At 40.5% G+C, this 23283-nt stretch overlaps 1 long non-coding RNA gene across 2 annotated transcripts in view; it reads right to left on the minus strand.

The window, feature by feature from the left end:
• The window catches only part of LOC134344766 (uncharacterized), a 53686-nt gene extending 32314 nt beyond the window's left edge, over positions 1–21372 (minus strand). For both annotated transcript variants that reach the window (XR_010017515.1, XR_010017514.1), the window contains exons 1-3: positions 21093–21372; positions 10700–10870; positions 9393–9513 (exon numbers count right to left, since the gene is read on the minus strand). This is a non-coding gene — a long non-coding RNA (uncharacterized LOC134344766). The remainder of the gene's footprint in view (positions 1–9392; positions 9514–10699; positions 10871–21092) is intronic.
• Between the last annotated feature and the right edge of the window lie 1911 nt (positions 21373–23283).

Raw genomic sequence — 23283 nt, forward strand, 5'->3', positions numbered from 1 at the left:
TGACTTTCTGGGAACAACCTGGAAGGTGCAGCATAAATATATCCCAAAGATGAATAAGTATTCCAAAGGGAGGATGACGTGCAACCGTGGCTGACAAGGAAAGTCAAAGACACCATAAAAAGCAAAAGAAAGGGCATATAATGTAGCAAAAATTAATGGAAAATTAGATTGGGAAGTTTTAAAAAACGAATAAAAGGCAACTAAAAAAGCTACAAGGAGAGAACAGATGAGATATGAAGGTAAGCGAGCCAATAATATCAAAGAGGATACCAAAAGTTTTTTCAGATATAGAAAGAATAAAAGTGAAACAAGAGTGGATATCAGATCGCTGAAAAATGACTTTGGAGAGGTAGTAATAGGTGCCAAAGAAATGGCAGACAATCTGTACGTATTTTACATCAGTCTTCCCAGTGGAAGACACTAGTAGTATGCCAGAAATTTGAGAGAGTCAGGGGGCAGAAGTGAGTTAGTTGCTGTTACTAAGGAGAAGGTGCTTGGGAAGCTAAAAGGTCTGAAGGTAAATAAGTCGCCTGGACCAGATGGGCTACATCCCAGGGTTCTGAAAGAGGTTACTGAAGAGATTGTGGAGGCATTAGTAACGGTCTTTCAAAAGTCATTAGATTCTGGAATGCTTCCAGAAGACTGGAAAGTTGCAAACATTACTCCACTCATTAAGCAGGAAAGGAGGCAGAAAAAAATAAATTATAGGCCAGTTAGCCTGACTTCAGTGGTTGGGAAGATGTTGGAATCCATATTTAAGATTGGGGTTTCAGGATACCTGGAGGCTCATGATAAAATAGATTAAAGTCAGTATGGTTTCCTTAAGGAGAAATCCTACCTGACAAATAACAACCAGGAGAAACAAAGGAGAATCAGTGGATGTTGTATACTTGGTTTTTCAGAATGTCCTGACAAGGTGCCGCACATGAGGCTGCATAATAAGATGATAGCCCATGGTATTACGTGGATAGAAGATCGGCTGACTGGCAGGAGGCAAACAGTGGGAATAAAGGGATCTTTTCCAGTTAGCTGCCAGTAAGTAGCGATGGTCTCTAGAGGTTCGTGTTGGGAACACCCCTTGTCAGGTTATACAGTACATATGTCAATGATTTAGATAATTGAACTGATGCCGTCGTGTCCAATTTTGTGGACAATACAAAGATAGGTAGAGGGGCAGGCAGTGTTGAAGAAGTAGGGAGACTGCAGAAGGACTTAGACATATTGGGAGAATGGGCAAAGTGGCAGATGGAATCTAGTGTAGGGAAGTGTATGGTCATGCACTTTGGTAGAAGGAATAAAAAGGTAGACTATTTTCATAACAGAGAGAAATTTCAGAAATCAGGGGTGCAAAACGACTTAGGAGTCCTCGTGTAGGATTCCCTAAAGGTTAACTTGTAGTTTGAGCCAGTGGTACGAAAGGCAAATGTCACATTAGGATTCATTTTGAGAGGACTAGAATACAAATGCAAGGATGTAATGTCGAGGCTTTATAAGCCATTGGTCACAGTGCACTTGGAATATTGTGAGCAGTTTTGGGCCCATTATCTAAGAAAAGATAAGCTGCCATTGCAGAGGATCCAGAGGAGTTTCTTGAGACTGAGTCTGAGAATGAAAGAGTTAACGTATGACGATCAGTTGATGGCTCTGGGCCTGTATTCACTGGAGTTTAGAAGAATGAGGGGGATTTCATTGAAATTTATTTAATGTTGAAAGGCATAGGTAAAGTGGATGTGAAGAAGATGTTTTCTATAATGGGGGAGTGTAGAACCAGAGAATAGAAGGATGTCCATTTAGACAGAGATGAGGAGGAATTTTTTTCCAAAAGGGTAATGAATATGTGGAATTCATTTCCATATGCTGCTGTAGGGGCCAGGTCATTGGATATATTTAAAGTGGTTGATAGGTTCTTGATTAGTCAGGGCATCAAAAGTTGCGGCAAGAAGACTGGAGAATGGGGTTGAGAGGGATATTAAATCAGCCATGATGGAATGATGGAGCTGACTCGATGGGCTGAATGGCCTAATTCTGCTCCTATGTCTCATTAGTACTGGAAAGGAAGGGGGAAAGCTGGAATTAAAAATGTAGTAGGAGGGAAGAAGTTCTCTAAAGTAAGGCCAGGTAAGAGTAAGGTGGAGGTAGGGTGGGGGAGGGGGACTGAAGGAAGAAGCTGAGACATGATATGCGGAAAAGGTAAAAAGCTGAATAAGAAGGAGTCAGATAGGAGAATGCAGGACACTGGGAGAAAGGGAAGGAGGAGGGGCACCAGAGAGAGGTGATGGGAAGGTGAGGGGAAAAAGAGGGATGAGAGGGAACATGAATGGGGATTGAAAGAGGAGATAAAAGGGAGAGTGGAGAAATTACCGGAACCTAGAGAAATCAGTGCTCTTGCCATCAGGTTGGAGGTTATCCAGACAGAATATGAGGTGCTGCTCTTTCAATCTGAGTGTCGCCTCTTCATGACAGACTCATGGAGGCCATGGACAGACGTGCTAGAATGGGAATAGGGATTGGAATTAAAATGGGTGGCCACTGGAAAATCTCTGGATGGAGCGAAGGTACTTGACAAAGTGGTCTCCCAATTTAAGCCAGGTCTCGTCGATGTAGAGGGAGCACCAGATATAACAGTTGACTCTGACAGACTGGCAACTAAAGTGTCACCTCACCTGAAAGGACTATTTGTGGCCCTGAATGGTGGTGGGGGGATGAGATGTTGGGGCAAGTGTAGCACTTGCCCCGCTTGCAGGGATAAGTGCCAAGAGGGAGATCAGTGGAGAGGGATGAATGGATAAGGGAGTCACAGAAAGCGGAGGGTGAGGGAGGAAAAGATGGATTCAGTGGTGGGATTCTGTTGAAGATGGTAGATGTTGTGGAGAGTGATGTACTGGATACGGAGGCTCGTGGAGTGGTAGATAAGGACAAAAGGAACTCGATCCCTAGTATGGTGGCAGGAGGATGGGGTGAGGGCAGATTTGAGAGAAATGGGGGAGATGCATTTGAGGGTTTCATCTATGGTGTTGAAAGAAAAACCCTTTCTTTGAAAAAGTACATCTCAGAAGTTCTAGAATGAAAAGCCTCATCCTGAGAACAGATGCAGCACAGACAAAGGAACTGAGAAAAGGGAGTAGCATTTTTACAAGTGACAGAATGGGAAGAGGTATAGTCAAGATAATTGTGAGAGTCAGTTACATTTGTAAAAGATATTAATAGATAGTGTGTCTCCAGAGATGAAGGCAGACAGATTGAGAAAGAGAAAAGAACCAAATGAATTCAAAGGCAGGGTGGAAGCCGGAGGCAAAGCTGATGAAATTGACAAGCTCAACATGGGTGCATGAAGCAACACCAATGTAGACATCAATGTAGTGCAGAAAGAGTAGGGGCGTGTTTCCAGTGCAGGTACATGGCCTTTTCCACGTAGCTGATGAAAAGGCAGGCATAGTTGGGCCCCATGCAGACATATGCCCACGGCTACGTCTTAGATTTGGAGAAAGTAGGAGAAGACAAAAGAGACATTGTTGAGGACGAGAACCAGTCCTGCCAGATAGAGGAGGATAGTGGTGGAGGGAAACTGGTTAGGTTTGTTATCCACAAAGAAGCGGAGAAGCTTAAGGCCTTCCTGATGGGTGAAAGAAGTGTGTTGGGACTGGACGTCCATAGTGAAAATGAGGCGATCAGGGCCAGGGAACTTAAAGTGAATGAACTGATCAAGATCGTATGAAATTCCATGGATATAGGTAGGAAGGGGCTGTTCTAATGGGGACAAAATGCAGTGGAGGTGTGCGTATATGAGTTCAGTGCTACAGGAGCAAGCATTCCTTTTTCTTCAACTCTTATCTCTTCCACCTAACACCTCCCAGCTTCTTACTTTCTCCCCCACTGCTCACCCACTACCTTTCTCCCTAACTTGGTCTCACCTATCACCTGCCAACTTGTATTCCTTCTCTTCCCCTCACCTTCCTATTCTGGCTCCTGCCCCTTCCTTTCCTGCCTCAGCCCAAAATGTCAACTGTTTATTCCCCTCTGTTGGTCCTGCCTGACCTGCTAGTTCCCCCAGAACTTTGCTTGTGTTGTTTAATTAATATTTTAAGAACAAGGAGAATGTATTGATCAGCATTTAATAAAGTTGTGAAACAGTTCTTGATTAGCAGCTGTAAATACATTCAAAACATTAAGTCAGGATTATGTTGCCATAGAGAGAAATGTCAGATCTGAAAAGTATGATGGATATTTACGGAACAGCAGAATCCAACAAAACACAGTCATGGCACCCATGTCATGCTAATAATGCTATAAATAATGCAAGAAGAGTAGAGATGTCACTACATACAGTGGAAGAAAATACTCAACAACAGATCTTGGGCTGTAATTACTGTGATAACGTATGAGAGGAGAAAATGTTCCACACATTAATAATTTTGTATGCTGTTTAAAAATAACAAAATTATTTTCCTAAACTATAAAAAGACCATGCAAGCTCCTTCTCCTCTTGACATCAGAAAATGTGAAATGAACCTACAGAGGCTGGAAGAGTGAGATTGTTTTATTGATGCAAATAGACCAAAACCTGCAGGGTTTGAGATGAAGAATAGCGTTGTCCATCTCAAACCTGATCAGAGCCATTACACAGGCAATTTATAAAAAGCTAAGTACATTGTTAACTGTTGAGCACCTCCGCTCCATCCGCCAAAAGCGGAGTTTCCCAGTAGCCAACCATTTTAAACCCTATCCCCATTCCTGTTCTGACTGTCGGTTCATAGCTTCCTCTCAGGATGGAGGAGCAAAACCTCTGATTCCTTCTAGGTAGCCTCCAACCTGATGGCATGAGTGATTTCTCCCTCCGGTAATTTCTTTCCCTCCCCGTCCCTCTTCTTCTATTCCGCACATTGGCCTCTTACCTCTTCTCCTCACCTGCCTATCATCTTCCTCTGGTGCTGTTCCTTCTTCCCTTTCTCCCATGGACCACTTTCCTCTCCTATCAGATTCTTTCTTCTCCAGTCCTTTACATTAACCATCCACCTTCTAGTGTCCTTCCCCTCCCCCCACCTTTATATTTTCTGGCATCTTCCCCCTTCCCTTCCAGTCCTGAAGAAGGGGCTCAACCTAAAATGTTGAATGTTTATTCATTTCCATAGATATTGCCTGACCTGTTGAGTTCCTCTTGTGTGTGCTGATCTAGATTTCCAGCGTCTGCAGAATCCCTTGTGTTTACGTTGTTAACCTGTTTCAATGCAATTTTGGTGATGCATATTTTCTCCAAGATAACATATTGCTGGTTTAATCTAGTACACTGACAGGAAAATATGAAAATCGAAAAATTAAATATGACAGTTCCTACACAAACAAGAGAAAATCTGCAGATGCTGGAAATGCGAGCAACACACACAAAATGCTGGAGGAACTCAGCAGGCCAGGCAGCGTCTGTGGAAAAGAGTACAGTCGATGTTTTGGGCCGAGACCCTTCATCGAGACTGAAGAGAAGAAGATGAGGAGTCAGAGTTAGAAGGTGGGGGGAGGGGAGGAAGAAACACAAGGTGACAGGTGAAACCGTGAGGGGGTGGAGGGGTGAAGTAAAGAGCTATGAAGTTGATTAGTGAAAGAGATACAGGGCTGGAGAAGGGGGAATCTGACAGGATAGGACAGAAGACCATAGAGGAAAGAAAGCGGCAGGTAAGGAGATAAGGTGAGAGAGGGGAAAGGGGATAAGGAGGGGTTAAGGATAAGAGGGGTTAAGGAGAAACAGTGGGGGCATTACTGGAAGTTTGAGAAATCAATGTTCATGCCATCAGGTTGGAGGCTACACAGACAGAATACAAGGTGTTGCTCCTCCAACCTGAGTGTGGCCTCATGGTGACACCAGAGAAGAACATGTACTAGCATGTCGGAATGGGAATGGGAAGTGGAATTAAAATGGGTGGTCACGGGGTGATCCGGCTTATTCTGGTGGATGGAGCGTAGGTGTTTGGCGAAGCGGTCTCCCAATCTACTTTGAGTCTCAGCAGAATACTGGAGGTCACACAGGGAGCACCGAATACTATAGATGAATCCAACAGACTCACAAGTGAAGTGTCGCCTCATCTGGGACTGTTTGGGGCCCTGAATGGTAGTAATAATGATGTCCAATAATGACCTTTTTTTATTCTACCAGTTTCTCCACCTCAACCACATCTGACCTGGCAATATCATTCCTCTACTTCTGCTCAAGTACATTATAATTTTTCTTCAATGAATAATCCCCTCTATTGTGGCAGGATACTCAAAAGTGTGCTTTTCATTTCTGGCATTTGTACTCTCAGCCTTTTGCAGTGTCTCTATGACCTGTTTCACCTTTTCCTTGTAGCATGCTGTCAACTTCTACATACAACTCATTAATTGCCAACCTTTTATATTGCCACCAAACATACCTTCACGTTGAAAATTTCCCATGATGCTCTGGAACATTTTCCTGTCCACACTGATGTTCCTTTCTCTTCCCAAGGCACTTAATAATGCAACTGTAGGAGATGTTATACCCACCCTTTTTCCTTCACTCTTGACACTATTTAAACACTGTTTCCAGGTGCAACAGGAAAGCATTTGTACTAAAGTGAATAACTTCTGTACTCTCTGCCTACAATATTATACCCTGCCTACCGGAAAGGCTACTTGTCACTTCATTTTGTCTTCTTCAATCCCACTTCAACTTCTTTGTCCTTGGTACTTGCACTAGAGAAGAGAAACTTCTACAATCTTAAGGAGCAGTATTTCATCTTTCAAACCAATATATTACACCTCTTTCAAATTCAACATTCAGTTTGATAACTTCAGATCTTAAACACACCTTTTGTTTGAGACACCAGCCCCTAGTACTGGTTTGACTCATGCACTTCTGCTCCTCGAGAGGTGTCTTCTGTTTATTTTCTAGTCTCAGTAACAAATTCTTCTGGTTTGCAACATCATCTCCCCCACCCTCCATGTCACACACTTCTTATTCTTTCCTTCACTCTTCTCTCTGCACACACGCTATCCCAGACTACCCTTGCTTAAAATCTGCTACGTTTCTACCATTTTCCAATTCTGATGAAAGATCACTAACCTGAAACATTAACTTTCATTCTATTCCTTGATTTGTGGAAGAAATAAATTCCTGGTAAATATTCTGTCAAGCAAAGTTTTTAGAAACCGAAAAGCCTAGGCAAAACACATCATAGGCATTATGTTCAGTAGATTCCAATGCATTGAGAGTAGGTACACTAGCCAGTCAGCGAGCAATCCCCTGTGCCAAGAAAAATAGGCTTTTATATTTGTATAGTTATGGAGTACTCATCACTAAACCATAGCAGGTCAGTTATTTATTATAGCAAAAAATAACGCATAAACTCTTCTCGGACTTCCAGTTGGGTCCAGGCGTCTAATCTTTTAGCAAAAAATAGCTTTGTAAATTGAGGATGTGAAACCCTATCCACAAAGACTTTATAGTATCACTGAAATAAAACTTATAAATTAATGAATTACCATAGAAGTTGTAAGTAAAAATAAATAAGTTAAATTTACAGTCTATCTCTGTAACATCTACATCCATATTGAATCAGTTAAGAGCAAAGTTCAGAATTCAATGTAAATTTATTATCAAAGTACATATATGTCACCATGTACTACCCTGAGATTCACTTTCTTGCAGGCATTTGCTGTAGATAGAAAGAAATACAATAGAAACAATGAAAAATAACATACAAACAATCAAAGACAGACAAACAACCAATGTGCATAAAAACACAAACTGCTCCATTACAAAAAGACAAATATTAATAGTAATAATAAATAAATAAATAAATAAATAAATAAATAGATAAATAAATAAAAGGATGAATGAATGGTTAGATAGATAGATAGATAGATAGATAGATAGATAGATAAATAAATGCATAATGTTATGGAGAACATGTGTTGTGGATTCCTTGAAAGTGAACCCATAGGTGTGAAACAGTTTAGTTTCTGGTCTGGAGAAGGACTGAGGTGTTTGTTATGGAAATCCATCTTTGTTCAGAGATGTGCTTGATGTTTAAAGTCTTTGTTTGGAGATGGAGACAGGCATAGTGCTGAAATTTGAGACATGCAGCAGACAGTCAGATGAGCACTATTATTAAAAAGTTGACAAGTCTCTGTTCCAGAATCTGTTACTGTGAGGTGAACCCGTACTGTTGACTCCAGTCAAAGGAGTTGCTCAGCCTTTAGCAGCTCAAGGCTATGGTGACTGACAGCCTGCAGATTGCCATCCTGGGCAGGAGAAGTGCATGCTGTGAACAGCATCTTTGAAATTTTCTCAGGTAAAATTTCCCACTCCATTCCTGTAGTGCAGCCATCCTAGGGAGGTCATAAAAAATGAATTGACAAATTGACCCAATTGACTGCTTACTCATCTCTGGCTGACAAATAGCACATAGTAAACAAGACGAGTGCCATCAATTGATGACTCAATCAGTTTGTTTTCTTGGCAGCAAAGACCATTTAATAAGATCTTCATCCATGCATACACGTGAAGCACATTACTCAGTTGGCAGACCTAATTGCCCTTTCCGGGCATTCTATTATGTGCCCTCTTTGTAAGCCCCACTATAGGATCCATGGCATCCAGCAGTTTTTACTATCTTGTTAAATTCTATTTGTCATGCTGAAGGGTATACACTGTGAAAAGCAGAGCTGAATTTGAGAACAGAAGAATCAAATCCCTGACCAGTTTCTGTGGTTCTTCTTTCTTGGTTAAGATTATTGTTACTAAATTGGTATTTTATACCCTTGTTTTACAAACATTCATCTTTAGTATGTTGTCAGCTAATGGCATGAATCACACCACCAGGTTGCGGTACACTGTTTTGAGGTGTGAAAACTTGAATATCTGTGTGTGGTAGGGCTTTCAGCTGTGCATTGCACCTTGACAGAATACACTGCATGACATACAGTGGTGAGCCATAAGCTAGTGTGAGGGCTTGGCAAGGGCCTGCAGTAAATGTGAAACAGACTGATAAACGGTGCTTTGTGGCCAGAAATCTTGGATCATCTATTTGCTGCATGTCTCTTTCAGCCAATCTTACATTGCCACATTCCTTTGAAGTGGACTGCCTGTTCTCACTTTTCTTTGCAAATCCCCTAAGTATTGCAGGTAGCTTGGACACCACTTCTTGATAGCACGATACTCAGCTATCCAAGGAATATAGCTCATCGATACATTTAGCAGCACTGTTCCTCTGCTCAGCCACAGGTCCATTTTAAACCTTTACATTTAATTTTCTTCTTCGTATGTAAAATTTTACCTGCTTTCATACAACTTTTATCAGAGCCCCTTCACACAAGTACATTGCACAGGGAAATAGTAGCAGGAATAGGTCCTAAGGCTGCCTGTCCGTTCAATATCATCTTACCTGATCTAGCCCAGGTGTCACCTCCTCTTCTATGCCAGTTCCTCATCGATCTCAACTCTCTGGTCTTTCAAAATGTATTTACTTCCTCATTAAAACTTCCACTTATCCAGTTTCCACAGCCCTGAATCAGAATCATTTATTATCATTGACATACGTATGTCTTAAAATTTGTTTTTTTTTCGAACAAGATACAAAAATTACTATGTTACAAAATAAATAAATAACACAAAAGAGGAATAACAAGGTAACAAGGCAGTATCAGTGGGTTTATGGACCATTCAGAAATCTGATGGTGGAGGGGAAGAAGCTGTTCTTAAAATATTTAGTGTGAGTCTTTAGGCTCTTGGATTTCCTCCCTGTTGGTAGCAATGAAAAAAGGGCAGGTCCTGGATGACGGCAGTCCTTAATGCTGGAATCTAGCTGAAGAGGAAAATTTCTGAATACCATCTTTTTCCATTCTATTTGGTTACTTTCATTTAAAGGAACCAAATAATAAATTCTTATAGGTTGGGATTGATAGACTTTTCTGTGCTAATGTAAGACTATTTGTCTCAAATTGTCTTTTGTGCATAAAATGAGTAATCCAAAGATCCTGGGCAAGGTTTCAAGTAAGGCCAGTCAGCTGATATCGGGGTTAAAGATGTTCCGTTACCAAGGGAATCTTAGAGAGGAGGAGCTAGAAATAAATGTAGAATTTGACAAGATTTAATTAGGAATGGTCCAGCACAGGACAGGCAGTCTGTGATCTCTCCCTGCACAATATCCAGGTACACTCACAGAGAACCTTTGGGGTCCTGTCCCCGGATCATTTCTGTGAAAACTGTTCCTTTCAGGCACAATGGGAGTAACAAAAATAATATAAAATGCACAAATAAAAATAATACTGAATAGGGAGACAATATGCGCATTTTGTTCATTCTCATCACTACCCAATGAACAGAACAAAATATATAATTGGAGACTTGTCTTTGCCACAGTGTCTTGAGCAGTCTATATTGAGCAGACAACTTCTGAATCTAAAATAATGTTTCTTTAAAAAACAGAACAGCATCATATGGGCCATTTCTAAACGATGCCCGAACTGTTTTCTATATCAGACTGCCATGTTTGTTAACATAGGCTACAAAGGCAGCAGCTAGCAAAAGGTCTCATCCAAGTGCAGACTGGTGCAGATAGTTCCTACATGGATTTCAGTGGTTTTGCGCAGAGATAAAGCTACTCTCAATTGATCCTTCAGTGGAAATTGTCCTGGAAATGTTATTGGGGTAGCTCTTTTGTCTTGGCATCGGCAATCTGGTTGGATTTACCTGTAAATCATCATGGAAGTTTTTGATCCAGCGATGTTAGGCAAGCCAGCCCTACACAGTGTGGATGGTTTCACCTGGGAGTCCGAAAGGGCAGTGCATACTTCCACAAACGTTTCACACTCAGGATGAGAAATTTGACCCTCACCGAAGTCAGTGGAAAGGAACAGCTACCTGGAGAACAGTAAGCAGATCTTTTTTATTTGATTTGTTAATAAGTGTAATAATATATAATTCTTTTATTGATGCCATGAATAACAATGTTGGATCCCAAACAGAGTCTTGTTATTATTGAGTTCTCCAGAAGACAAGTATACATGTGAACAAGCCTAAATTTACAAATCTCAGAACAAAGCTGCCAGGACTATTAGACCATAAGACCAAAAGTCATAGGAGCAGAATTAGGCCATTTAGCCTATTGAATCTGCTCCACCATTCAATCGTGACTGATCCTTTGACCCCCTCCTCAGCCCATTTCCCGGCCTTCTCCCCATAACCTTGCCATGTCTAAACAAGAACCGATCACTCTCTGCCTTAAATACACCCAATGACCTGGCCTCCACAACTGCCTGTGGTAACAAGTTCCACAAATTCTCCACCCTCTGGCTAAAGGAATTTCTCTGCATCTCTGTTTTAAATGGACACCCCTCTATCCTGAGACTGTGCCCTCTTGTCCTAGACTCCCCCACCATGGGAAACATCCTTTCCACATCTGCTCTCTCTAGGCCTTTCAATATTTGTAAGGTTTCAGTGAGATCCCCCTTCATCCATGTAAAGTCCAGCAAGTACAGACGCAGAGCCATCAAACATTCCTTATACAATAGCCCTTCCAATCCTGGAATCATCTGACGGCATATAAGTGTGTGACTCTGTGTCATGATGTTATTCACAAGCCCACTGTTCTGTGTATAGGCAGAGCACTGGAAACCTAACACATATGTATGATATGCTGTCCACTGTTGTTGTAATGTTCCTTCCAACAGTTTGGGATTCACTATTTCTTGTGCCCAGTTCTAATCCTTGTCCAGGTCAATTCTGCTTTGCAATAGCCCCTGACTAAAGTAATAACTTTGCACTCCCAGATGGATGAAAGTCTTTCCAAGTAAGTTTGGGTAGTTTCATTAAGGCAAGAACCAAACTTATCCTTGGTTGGTTCAATTGTAAGAGTCTTGTTATTCCAAGAACATGGTTGATATGGGAACATCTTTCTTTGTCAGAAAAGATCTGGAAATTTTACTACTGAGTACTAGAGAAGTCTTCAGGTCCTTCCGTTCCTTGAAGACAGTCCCTCAACAGCACAACCCATCCCCCCACCTCACCACCTGCCTCCCTAACTCCATTAACCACCCACAACTCACTCACCAATGTGCATGGAAAAAAGGCACAGCAAAAATGACACAGCTGCACATTCCCCAGTGGGTAGTTGGAATGGTATTGGCATAGTCTGTCATCAGATTGCCTGACTTTCTGCCAGCACTTTGAGCTGAGAAGCAAGAAGGCCAAAATGAGAGGAAGAAATAACCAAAAATTAAACACATTTACAAAATTAACCCGTCCAAACGCGTTTCATACGTGATTACTTATTGTGCAGTCATTTGATTTTTCAGCGATACTCAATTTTATGCTTTGATGTTTGTTTTAGTGAGTCAGAGGAAATATGCCAACAGCTGCTTTTGTAAGGGCAGCAAGTTGTGGCTCACCAGCAGAGTGGAGTAAGACAAGTAGTCAATCTGCAAACAATATATGTGCAGCTGATTGATGACTCTGGTAATTTGTTACTAAGGAGGCAAGAGCTACCCATTTCACTAATGTGGGCACTAAGGACAATATGAGCCATGTGGTGCCCATCTTCGTGTCCCCAAATGCTGGTTTGTTCCACTGTTATTAACTACTTTCCTTAAGTACACATACCTTATAATAACTATTACTGTATTTGAAGACTTTGATGTCACAGATTGTCTTAAGATACTTTTTAGAGGAGCAAAGAGGGAGGGCCAAAATCTAGCTCTATTTCTAGTTTTGTAGTCATTGAAAGGAATTTGTCATTCACAGTCAAATCTACCACTCTTCCACCTGGCTGAAGGTGATTGCACAGAAATGAAATATATCATAAAATCAGAGCACAGCAAAGATTAACTAATTGACAAAGTGCTTAGCACTAATAACCAATTGACTTTTGACCTGATTTTGTGCAATGCTATCAAATGGGCAACAGTAATCCAATAATGCGATATACATTCTTCCTGTTATTTTTCCATTCCATGGATTTTCGGAATAACTTAAGATGATCAGCAGGCCACTTTCAGAGGCAGCTTCAGATCCACCCAAATTAAGGCTCATTCTTCATTTTATAATCCATCCCATTTCCAGGTCCAGTGATGTAATTTGATTTACTTTTTAAATTGTTTGTTAACTAGAATAACTTTCAGATGCTGACTACTTCCTTCTATCACTCTTATCTAACAAAAGATTAATGTATAATTGAATATATCCAATTGCTTTCGCTTTTACCCAAACACAAAGATCATTCCAGACCTTGCTGAAGGTCATAATTTACTTAATAAAAAAATGACACTCTAAGCAGAAATGAACATGAAGATTAAGAATCAGGAAGGCAATCTCACTCCTTAAACCTGTTCTACTATTCATAGCTATTCTGTAATCTAGGTTTACATCTTTGTTTTATTGCCCAGTCCCTTATAAAGATCACGGACATGAAATTAACAATGGTTCCAGCACCATCAAATGCCAATTATGGTAGAAAATTCATATTTCTACCACCTATTGTATGTTTCTTAAATCTCCCTCTGATGATACAGTTCTAATTTTCAGAGTCTGAAATATTAATTTTCTGTTTTCATCAATGTTGCCCAACATGCATGTTCTGTTTTTATTCTTAATATTCAGAGTATATTTCTGATCCTAGACTCCACTCTAAGCATAAATAATTCCATCTTGTTTATCAGTTCCATTTAATAGTTGAAAATTTCAAACAGATCACCTTCTGAATTCTAAAGAATGCAATCCCAGTTTGTGCAAATGAAAATCCCCCCAAAAAATTGCAGATGCTGGAAATCTAAATTAAAAACTGAAAATGCTGGAAGAAGTTAGCAGGTGAAGAAGCATCTGCGGAAAGAGAAAGAGCTAATATTTAATGTCTATGACCCTTTGCTTGAAGTTGCCTGATCTGTTGAGTTTTTCTAGCATTTTCTCTTTTTATCTATTTATATAATTTTTCCTCATAACTTAACTTCCAGAATCCAAGTCTATGGTCGGTCCAAGATTAATATACAGATAAACCTGGTGTTATAAGGGGGTTGCATTCTTAGAAAATAATCCATTTTGCAATTTTCCATAATGTTCAGCTGTACATATACATATGTCAAGAAACATGACATGAAAAAAGTGTCTATTTATATTTTTCCATATAAATCCTGTGGGAGTGAACTACATTCAATATTCAGTAGTGATTTGTGTATTCTGTAAGTGCTAAATGGCTGTAACACGGGGGTCACCTGTACGATCTAAGATTGATATGTAATATACTCAGTTTTTATTTAAACAGGGGACCACTTGACTTCAAACCTCATCACAGACTTCAAACGTGGGCGAAACAGTTGAACTCCAGAGGTGACAACACAGCAGCATTTGATGGAAATGACATCAAGGAGTTCTGGTAAAAATGGAATATCAAAGGGTAAACACTGTAGTGTTAGAATCAGACGTTGTACAAAGGAAGGTAGTTGTGATTGTTGGAGGTAGTCATCCCAGTCTGAAGATATCACTGCAGTAGTTCCTCAGGACAGTGCCCTGGGCCCAATCATCTTTTGCTACTTCATCAATGTCCTACATTTCATCCTGAAAAGTGGGTGTGTTTACTAATGATTACACAGTTCTCATTTTCATTTACAACTTCTTAGTTGGTGTAACAACTGACATCTGTATGCAGTAAGACCCAGTCAACAGTCAACCTTAGGATGACAGGAAGCAAGTAATGTTCACTCCAGGTGTGATATTCCCAATGCTATTGGGTTACCGAGATAGAATCAAACAGTTTTTCCACTCCCGGTTTCTATCAGGTGACCTTTGCTGGAAGCGTTCGGCTCTCATGGTTCCACTCCATACACAAAAGCTGAAACAAAAACTCTCCCTTTCAGGAGATAAAATTAACTTGCGATTTTAAATACAGAATTGAGGATGTTGTGTAGTTAGTTTCAAACTTCAGTATTTTGGGAATCAAAACAATGAAACCCAATTACCACCTCTAACATTCCTCAGGTTTTGTAAACCCAAACTTGGTGGTATCTAACGGGTGTAGTTCGACAAATCCAGTCTTCAGCCCTATAGTTTTCAGTATTTGTGATTTACTGCATAATGAGTTTCTTAGTCTAAAGGAAAATGCAGACAACAAACAAATCAAGTCGTTGTTGGATTTGATCCCATTACTGTGATATATTTGCTGTGCAGCAGGGGAAGAATAGAGTGCCAAAAAGGATGTTTTTCCTTGTTGTTTCAGCAACAATGAAGGAAAGCCAGCTGAAACTGCTGTGGGGGAACCATTGCTTTCTCTGACTGTGCTGCCAATGAAGACCAGGCTTACTGCTGGACTCTTTCGTGTGATACTCCCTACATTAATTCAATCAGTTTATTTTCAATTCAATTTTCTGCACACTTCTTTATTGTAAATGCCAATCCATATCAGAATCCACTGAAGGTTCAATACTGGTGTATGACAGCAAGCCATATGGTTTTCGGCAATGACTAGTAACACTTTTTGAGATATTAAGTGATGATTTTTACAAAATGTACAAAGAGCCATGATTCAATTTTTTAGAAATTGCATTATTTTTACCTTTGAAAAAGGTTTGATGGCCTTCGTATGTTAAATTCTGGGGGAGCATGCCCCCATATGGAATAATGTGGGAATGCAATTTTTCATATTTGGCATTAATGGCAATAGCCTGGTACTGCCAGTTCCTTTGGCCTAATATCTGCTGCCTGATCATTTGAAGCAGGTCCCGTACCTATTTAAAGGAAGTGGAACGAATGGAGTGGAGTGACTGGTTATCAAAGCAGCTATTCATTGGAAAACGGCGGTGGGTTTGGGAAAATGGAAGGCAGGGAGGAGAAGGCTGAGAACAAGTATTCCCTTTCACAGAAGATTTCACAACAAATTATTAAGCCATGATCTGAATTATCTGGATATACACAATTAAGTTATTTTGTATAAATCTCTATTTTCATTCAAGTGATTCTTAGGTGATGTCTCTTGGGAAAAGGAGGAACTGACCTTCTCCTCCGTAACTTGGAGAAAATAATTTGACAGCAATGTTAATTGTCTGGCTAGCATTTAATAAGCGGGAAGGCCCTGACAGATTAAGTAAAAGTTTAGGCAGTCTCTTGCAACAACTGAAATTTGATTGAGGTGCTGTGAGACATTTGATCTGCCCTGTTATTTAAAGTGTCAAAACAAGTGGAAGTTTTTCATCCTCTCAGGACATGGCTCCGTAATCCCCTGTAAAAAGCTTGCACTTTCCATAGGTCCGTTTATGATCAAAGTGTTCAGACTGAGTACAAGTCAATGAACACCTTTGAAACGGGAGTAAGATGCAATTAGGAAAAAAAATGCTCTGACAAAATACCAAAGATAATATTTTTGGACTATATAATTTATTTTATGTTTATTTCAAGACCTCAATAGAGATGTGGTTTAAATACATTAATGTAATTCTATGTTTTATCAAAATGAGTGCATGCTTTCAACATCTAAGGAAACCTTTTTGAATTGAAGACTTTTCGAAAACTTCTACAAATGTACCTTGTAGAGCATTCTGACAGGCTGCACCACTGTCTGGTATGGAGGGTCTACTGCACAGGACCAAAAGAAGCTACAGAAAGTTGTAAAATTAGTCAGCTCCACCTTGGGTACTGGTCTCTGTAGTACACAAGACATCTTCAACGAGCGGTGCCTTAGGAAGGCGTGTCCATTATTAAGGATCTCCATCACCCAGGACCTGCCCTCTTCTCATTGTTACCGTCAGGAAGAAGATACAGAATCCTTAAGGCACACACTCAGCGACTGAGGAACAGCTTCTTCCCCTCTGCCATCTTATTCCTATTAATTCTGTTTTGCACTATTTTTAGTCTAACAATTATATATATACTGAAATAGATTTACTTTTTTTTTCTTTCTATATTATCATGTATTGCATTGAACTGCTGCTGTTAAGTTAACAAATTTCATGACACATGCCGGTGATAATAAACCTGATTCTGATTTAGGTAGATCTTCCAGTTCCTGTTCCATTTTTTCCCTCTTTCAACTCATGAATTTTTCTTTAAACTCTCTGACACACACCCTTCCCCCACTATCATCAGACAGGAAGTACTGTTGCATTAGGACAACGACTGTTTCTTCTCCCAGGCCGTGAGACGGCTGAACTCCCTGCCACCACCAAGGTCTCATCATTTATGAAGCATTACATTGTTTACTTTTTAAGCTTGTGACGTAAAAGTATCTTATTGTTTGTTAATTTATTTGCGGAAATATGACTTTATGTGTTGTGCGTAAGTTATACATACTGTGTTGTGCACCTTGGCCTGCAAAAACATTGTTTCATTTGCTGACCCACCTGTGTATATGGTTGAATTGACAACAAACTTGAACTTGAATTTAAACCAAGCCTCCAAACTTCTCAAAGCAGTTTATAGTTGTACTTTAATTTTTAAGTGCATTTGCTACTGTAATGAAGGAAATGAAGGGCAATTTCCATGTTTATGGGTCTCTAAAACAGCAATCAGGTAACAAACTTGTTGCACTGGTGCTGTTGCCAGGAAGCTCCCCCATTTTCTTGAAGTTTTCTTTGGGATCTTTCACATCCAGTTTAAAGGGAAAACTTAAACACGTAGACATGAGGAAATCTGCAGATGCTGGAAATTCAAGCAACACACACAAAAAGTGCTGGTGAATGCAGCAGGCCAGGCAGCATCTCCAGGAAGAGGTACAATCAATATTTCGGGCCGGGACCCTTCGTCAGGACTAACTGAAAGAAGAGATAGTATGAGATTTGGAAGGGGGAGATCCGAAATGATAAGAGAAGACAGGAGGGGAGGGGTGGATCTAAGAGCTGGAAAGTTGATTGGCAAAAGGGATACCAGGCTGGAGAAGGGAGAGGATCATGGGACCAGAAGCCTGGGGAGAAAGAGAAGGGGGGAGGAGAGCCCGGAGGGTGGAGAGCAGGCAAGGAGTTATAGTGAGAGGGACAGAGGAAGAAAAAAGAGAGAGAAAAAAGGGGGAAAAATAAAAAATATATAAAAATATATATTAAATAAATAAATAAGGGATGGGGTGTGAAGGGGAGGAGGGGCATTAACGGAAACTAGAGAAGTCAATATTCATGCCATCAGGTTGGAGGCTACCCAGATGGAATATAAGGTGTTGTTCCTCCAACCTGAGTGTGACTTCAACTTGACAGTAGAGGAGGCCGTGGATAGACATATCAGAATGGGAATGGGACGTGGAATTAAATTGTGTGGCCACTGGGAGATCTTGCTTTCTCTGGTGGACAGAGCGTAGGCGTTCAGCAAAACGGTCTCCCAGCTTGCGTCGGGTCTCGCCAATATATAGAAAACCACACCGGGAGCACTGGACGCAGTATATCACCCCAGCCGACTCACAGGTGAAGTGTCACCTCACCTGGAAGGACTGTCTGGGGCCCTGAGTGGTAGTGAGGGAGGAAGTGTAAGGGCATGTGTAGCACTTGTTCCGCGGGATCCCATCACCAAGCACATCTTTCCCTCCCCACCCCTTCCTACTTTCCGCAGGGATCGCTCCCTACTAACTTGTTTACAACTCCCTACGACTCCCTTGTCCACCCGTCACCCCCATCCCTTCCCACCAATCTCCCTCCTGGCACTTATCCTTATAAGTGGAACAAGTGCTACACATGCCCTTACACTTCCTCCCTCACCACCATTCAGGGCCCATGACAGTCCTTCCAGGTGAGGCGACACTTCACCTGTGAGTCGGCTGGGGTGATATACTGCGTCCAGTGCTCCCGGTGCAGCCTTCTATATATTGGCGATACCCGACGCAGACTGGGAGACCGTTTCGCTGAAGACCTACACTCTGTCTGCCAGGGAAAGCAAGATCTCCCAGTGGCCACACATTTTAATTCCACGTCCCATTCCCATTCTGATATGTCTATCCACGGCCTCCTCTACTGTCAAGATGAAGCCACGCTCAGGTTGGAGGAACAACACCTTATATTCCGTCTGGGTAACCTCCAACCTGATGGCATGAATATTGACTTCTCTAACTGCTGTTAATGCCCCTCCTCCCCTTCACACCCCATCCCTTATTTATTTATTAAATATATTTTAAAATATATTTCCCCCCCCCCTTTTTGTCTCTCTCTTTTTTCTCTCTCTGTCCCTCTCACTATAACTCCTTCCCTGCTCTCCACTCTCCGGGCTCCCCTCCACACTTCTTTTTCTCCCCAGGCTTCCCATCCCATGATTCTCTCCCTTCTCCAGCTCTTAGATTCACCCCTCCCCTCCTGTCTTCTCCTATCATTTCGGATATCCCCCTCCCCTCCCACTTTCAAATCTCTTACTAGCTCTTCTTTCAGTTAGTCCTGACGGCCTGAAACGTCAACTGCACCTCTTCCTAGAGATGCTGCCTGGCCTGCTGCATTCACCAGCATTTTTTGTTTGTGTTAAAGGGAAAACTTGTTGTCCCATCCAGAAGATGTTGAAGCCATGGCTTGGTGCTGCACAATGCCACAATCAAGTTGCAGTTAATAAATAATTCTTTTGTCACATGCAATTTCCACACACATCAAAAGGAGTAAATAATATAAGTTTGGCACTGAAACAATCACAAAATATAGGGGAAACTCAACAACTCAAGCAGTTTCAATGGAGGGTCAAAGTTCTAGACCGAGACTCTTCATCAGCACTTCATCAGTCCTGATGATGAAGGGGCTCAGCCTGAAATGTCTGAAGTTTATTGTTCTTCGTAGATGCTGCCTGTCCTGCTGAGTTCCTACAGCGTTTTGTATGTGTTACTCTGGATTTCCAGCATCTGCAGAATCTGTTGTGTTTATCTATTCTGAATCTGATTAGACCCCAGTTAACTATTCAGAGAGCTCTAAGTATTGCAATTGATTTTATATATAACAGTGTATCTCAACTTGTTATGTAATTTGTCCTGCAGTATAATGGGTCTTTTGTAAGTAGTTACTATATTAGTTAAAAAATGTATAATTCCACTCTATCAATTAAGTAAATGTTATAAGCAGTTAAGTGATTATAGTCACAGTAAGTTGACAAGTTAACACTTTTGCTTAATTCTTTAATGCTCTTAATTATATTATTGGCTTCAAATGCTGTTCACTGTGGAAAGGTTCATTATAATTGAGACTGCCTTAACCTGTCAGTCAGGTTCAACTTGGGCAAATAGCCTGAAAGGTGTGAAGTGTCACTGCAACATTTTTAAGAAGGGTGTTATCTGCAAGATTGGTTAATCTGATGGAAGGTTTTGCATGTTTTAGCAAAACTGGGTGGTTTGATAGAAGAGATAAACAGTAAAAAGTCTAGGAAGTAAAGTTGAGATTTGTGATAAAATTCTTTCTCTAGTGATTATGAAACCAAGTTATCTGCACCTTAAGTACTATGTTGCTTCTACACCAAACCAAAATATATTGGAATAATATACTGTGGAAAAAATTATTGGATATCCAAGTGATATTATGTACAGTCCTGATTGCCTTTTTACTAATGATTGTGAATTGCCTTCAGAGCTGATCCAGTTGTAGATGGACATAACCTGTTGAAACTCTGACATAATGCAATGGAAATGATAGGATGTGAATTGTCGTCCACCTGCCACCGTGACAAGGAGATGATCTTTACTGGATACACCCAGGATGATTAACTCGAAAGCCCAGTCACCAGACGTCACAATGGCAAGTTCCTCAGACACATTAATGGCATAAACTGGACATAAAAGCAATAATACTTCACATGGCCTGCAAAAAGAGAAGAAATATATACCCAACCTTTATTTACTATAACTGGAGAACCAATGCTATTTGTTAGCCTTATGCTTACCACTTTAAATACCATGACTGTTTACTTTGGTGGTTAGAGAACAGTAAACCCCAGAATCTGCATGAGCAAGCTAAGCAAGTCCTCCTTAACATGTCAGACTGATGCATTGTTAAGCAAAAGTTGTGAACCTGGATGTGTACACAGCTTTCAATAAAAAATGGGAAGAAATCTTGGACTGAGAGAGAGAAAGAATACAGAAAACAATGAAGAATCAATCTGTATCTCAACATTTTCCAAAAGAAAATACAGTTGTTTAAAAATCTGAAAGAATGAAACTTGTTACCTGTAAAAGTTAATTTTCAGTGCCAGAGAAGTTGTTTGAACATAATGTAATGTCCTCGATGCATTCAGCTATGATTCCCAGAAGGAAATGGACAGGCCTTAGTGTTCTGTGAGGAGGTTAGCCTGTATCCAGCTAACAACTACAAGAATTTCATGCGGTTCTGTGTGCTTGAATAGAGATCCAAATAACATGATGCGGAATGGTCTCCAGAGGAGAAAAAGGCGGCAAGCAAGGTGGAGAAAGCAAAGAGGCACAGCTGAAAGCGCATTTTCCAAAAAAAAGCGTTTTTGAATTCCTGCCAAATGTTCCCTGATCTTTGTACCTCTTGGGAAACCTTGGTTGATCAAATATGAAACTAAGATTACCTAAACCTAAATCTGCTATTAGAGGATTTTTTTTTGTTAAATTTTAACCTCATTGACTTTATTTTTAAGGTTGCAGTTCTAGAAGTTTTGTTCTACTATTTTCTTTACCAGTTCTGAAACTGGAGGCTGAGCTTTGATGTTTAGCATAGACGTCAGTTTTATGGCAGACATAGCTGAAAGGCTAACCATGTGGCAACAAATGCAAATGATTTGGTTTTTCTTTCTGACTTACAAATAGGGTTCGCCTTGAGGAGTTAAAAACCACTTGCTGGAGTATTTCTTTAAAAATGTTCATCCTGGCACTTCTATTTCCTTTTCACTTTTCCAGGCTGATAATGGACAGGAGTCTCTGTTCTACACCACACCCTTACAACTGACAGACAATTTTTAATGTAAATAAATACACAAAATGTAAACTGCTTTACCTCAGCAATTGAAGAAATCTAGAGGTTGATTCATTCTCTACTTGGTTACTTAGATATGTGTTTAAATTCCTCGGTGTTATTATTTCGGAGGAACTGCCCTGGGACCAGCACGTAAGAGCAATTACAAAGAAAGCACGGAAGTGCATCTGCTTCCTTAGGAGTTTGCGAAGATTCGGCATGGCATCTAAAACTTTGACAAACTTCTGTAGATGTGGAGAGTATATTGACTGCCGACATCATAGCCTGGTATGGAAACACCAATGCCCTTGTATGGAAAATCCTACAAGAAATCCAGACCATCACGGATAAAGCCCTCCTCACCTTCGAGAACATCCACACGAAATGTTATCGCAGGAAAGCAGCATCCATCAACAGGGACCTCCACCACTCAAGACAAGCTCTCTACCCATTGCTGCCATCAGGAAGAAGGTACAGGAGCTCTAGGGCACACAGCACCAGGTTCAGGAACAGTTATTACCCCTCAACCAACAAGTTCCTGAACCAAAGGGGATAACTTTGTCCCATCATTGAATTGTTCCCACAACCTATGGACTCACTTTCAAGGTCTCTTCATCTCATGTTCTCAATATTTATTTCTTATTTCTGTATTATTATTATTGTTTATTTTTGTATTTACACAGTTTGTTGTATTTTGCACACTGGTTGAGTGCCCAAAATGCTGCAGTCTGTTATTGATTCTGTTATGGTTGTTATTCCGTTATGGATTTATTGAGTATGCCCACAAGAAAATGAATCTCAGGGTTCTGTATGGTGACATATACAGTATGTACTTTGATAATAAATTTCCTTAGAACTTTGAATTTTGTTTTTGGATTAGATTTCTCTATTAAATAGCGGAAACATATCATCTCTAAATGAAGAAACCAGTTTTGAAAATCCAGAGACAGAAGCATCAGTACACTCTTATTGCAGAGTCCAGCAGTTCTCAGGCTCCAAACAGGCAAATGTGTTCCAGACAAAATGCGGGCAGATCTCAGCAGGCCAGGCAGCATCTCTGGAAAAGAGTACAGTCAACATTTCGGGCTGAGACCCTTCACCAGGACTGGAGAAAAAAGGCCTGCCGAGTTCCTCCAGCATTTTGTGTGTGTTGCTTGGACTTCCAGCATCTGCAGATTTTCTCTTGTTTGAGATTTGTTCCAGAAATTGGATAGCCTCTTAATGAACTATGCATAGTATATTTTTTTGTGTTTGGTTGAATTTATGAATAATTTGGCCATTAAAATGAAGAAACAGTTCTTGATTGATTTGGTTTCTCAAACCATAAAATGTCACAGTTCAAACAGTAAGATTGGATGTGTCCATAGACCATGTTTAGAGTTATTCTTGATGCACTTTCAATTTCACTATTAATGAAATGGTGCAAATGAATTAAACCTTCAT

The sequence above is a fragment of the Mobula hypostoma genome, chromosome 4, assembly GCF_963921235.1.
Source record: "Mobula hypostoma chromosome 4, sMobHyp1.1, whole genome shotgun sequence".
NCBI classification, from domain to species: Eukaryota; Metazoa; Chordata; class Chondrichthyes; order Myliobatiformes; family Myliobatidae; genus Mobula; species Mobula hypostoma.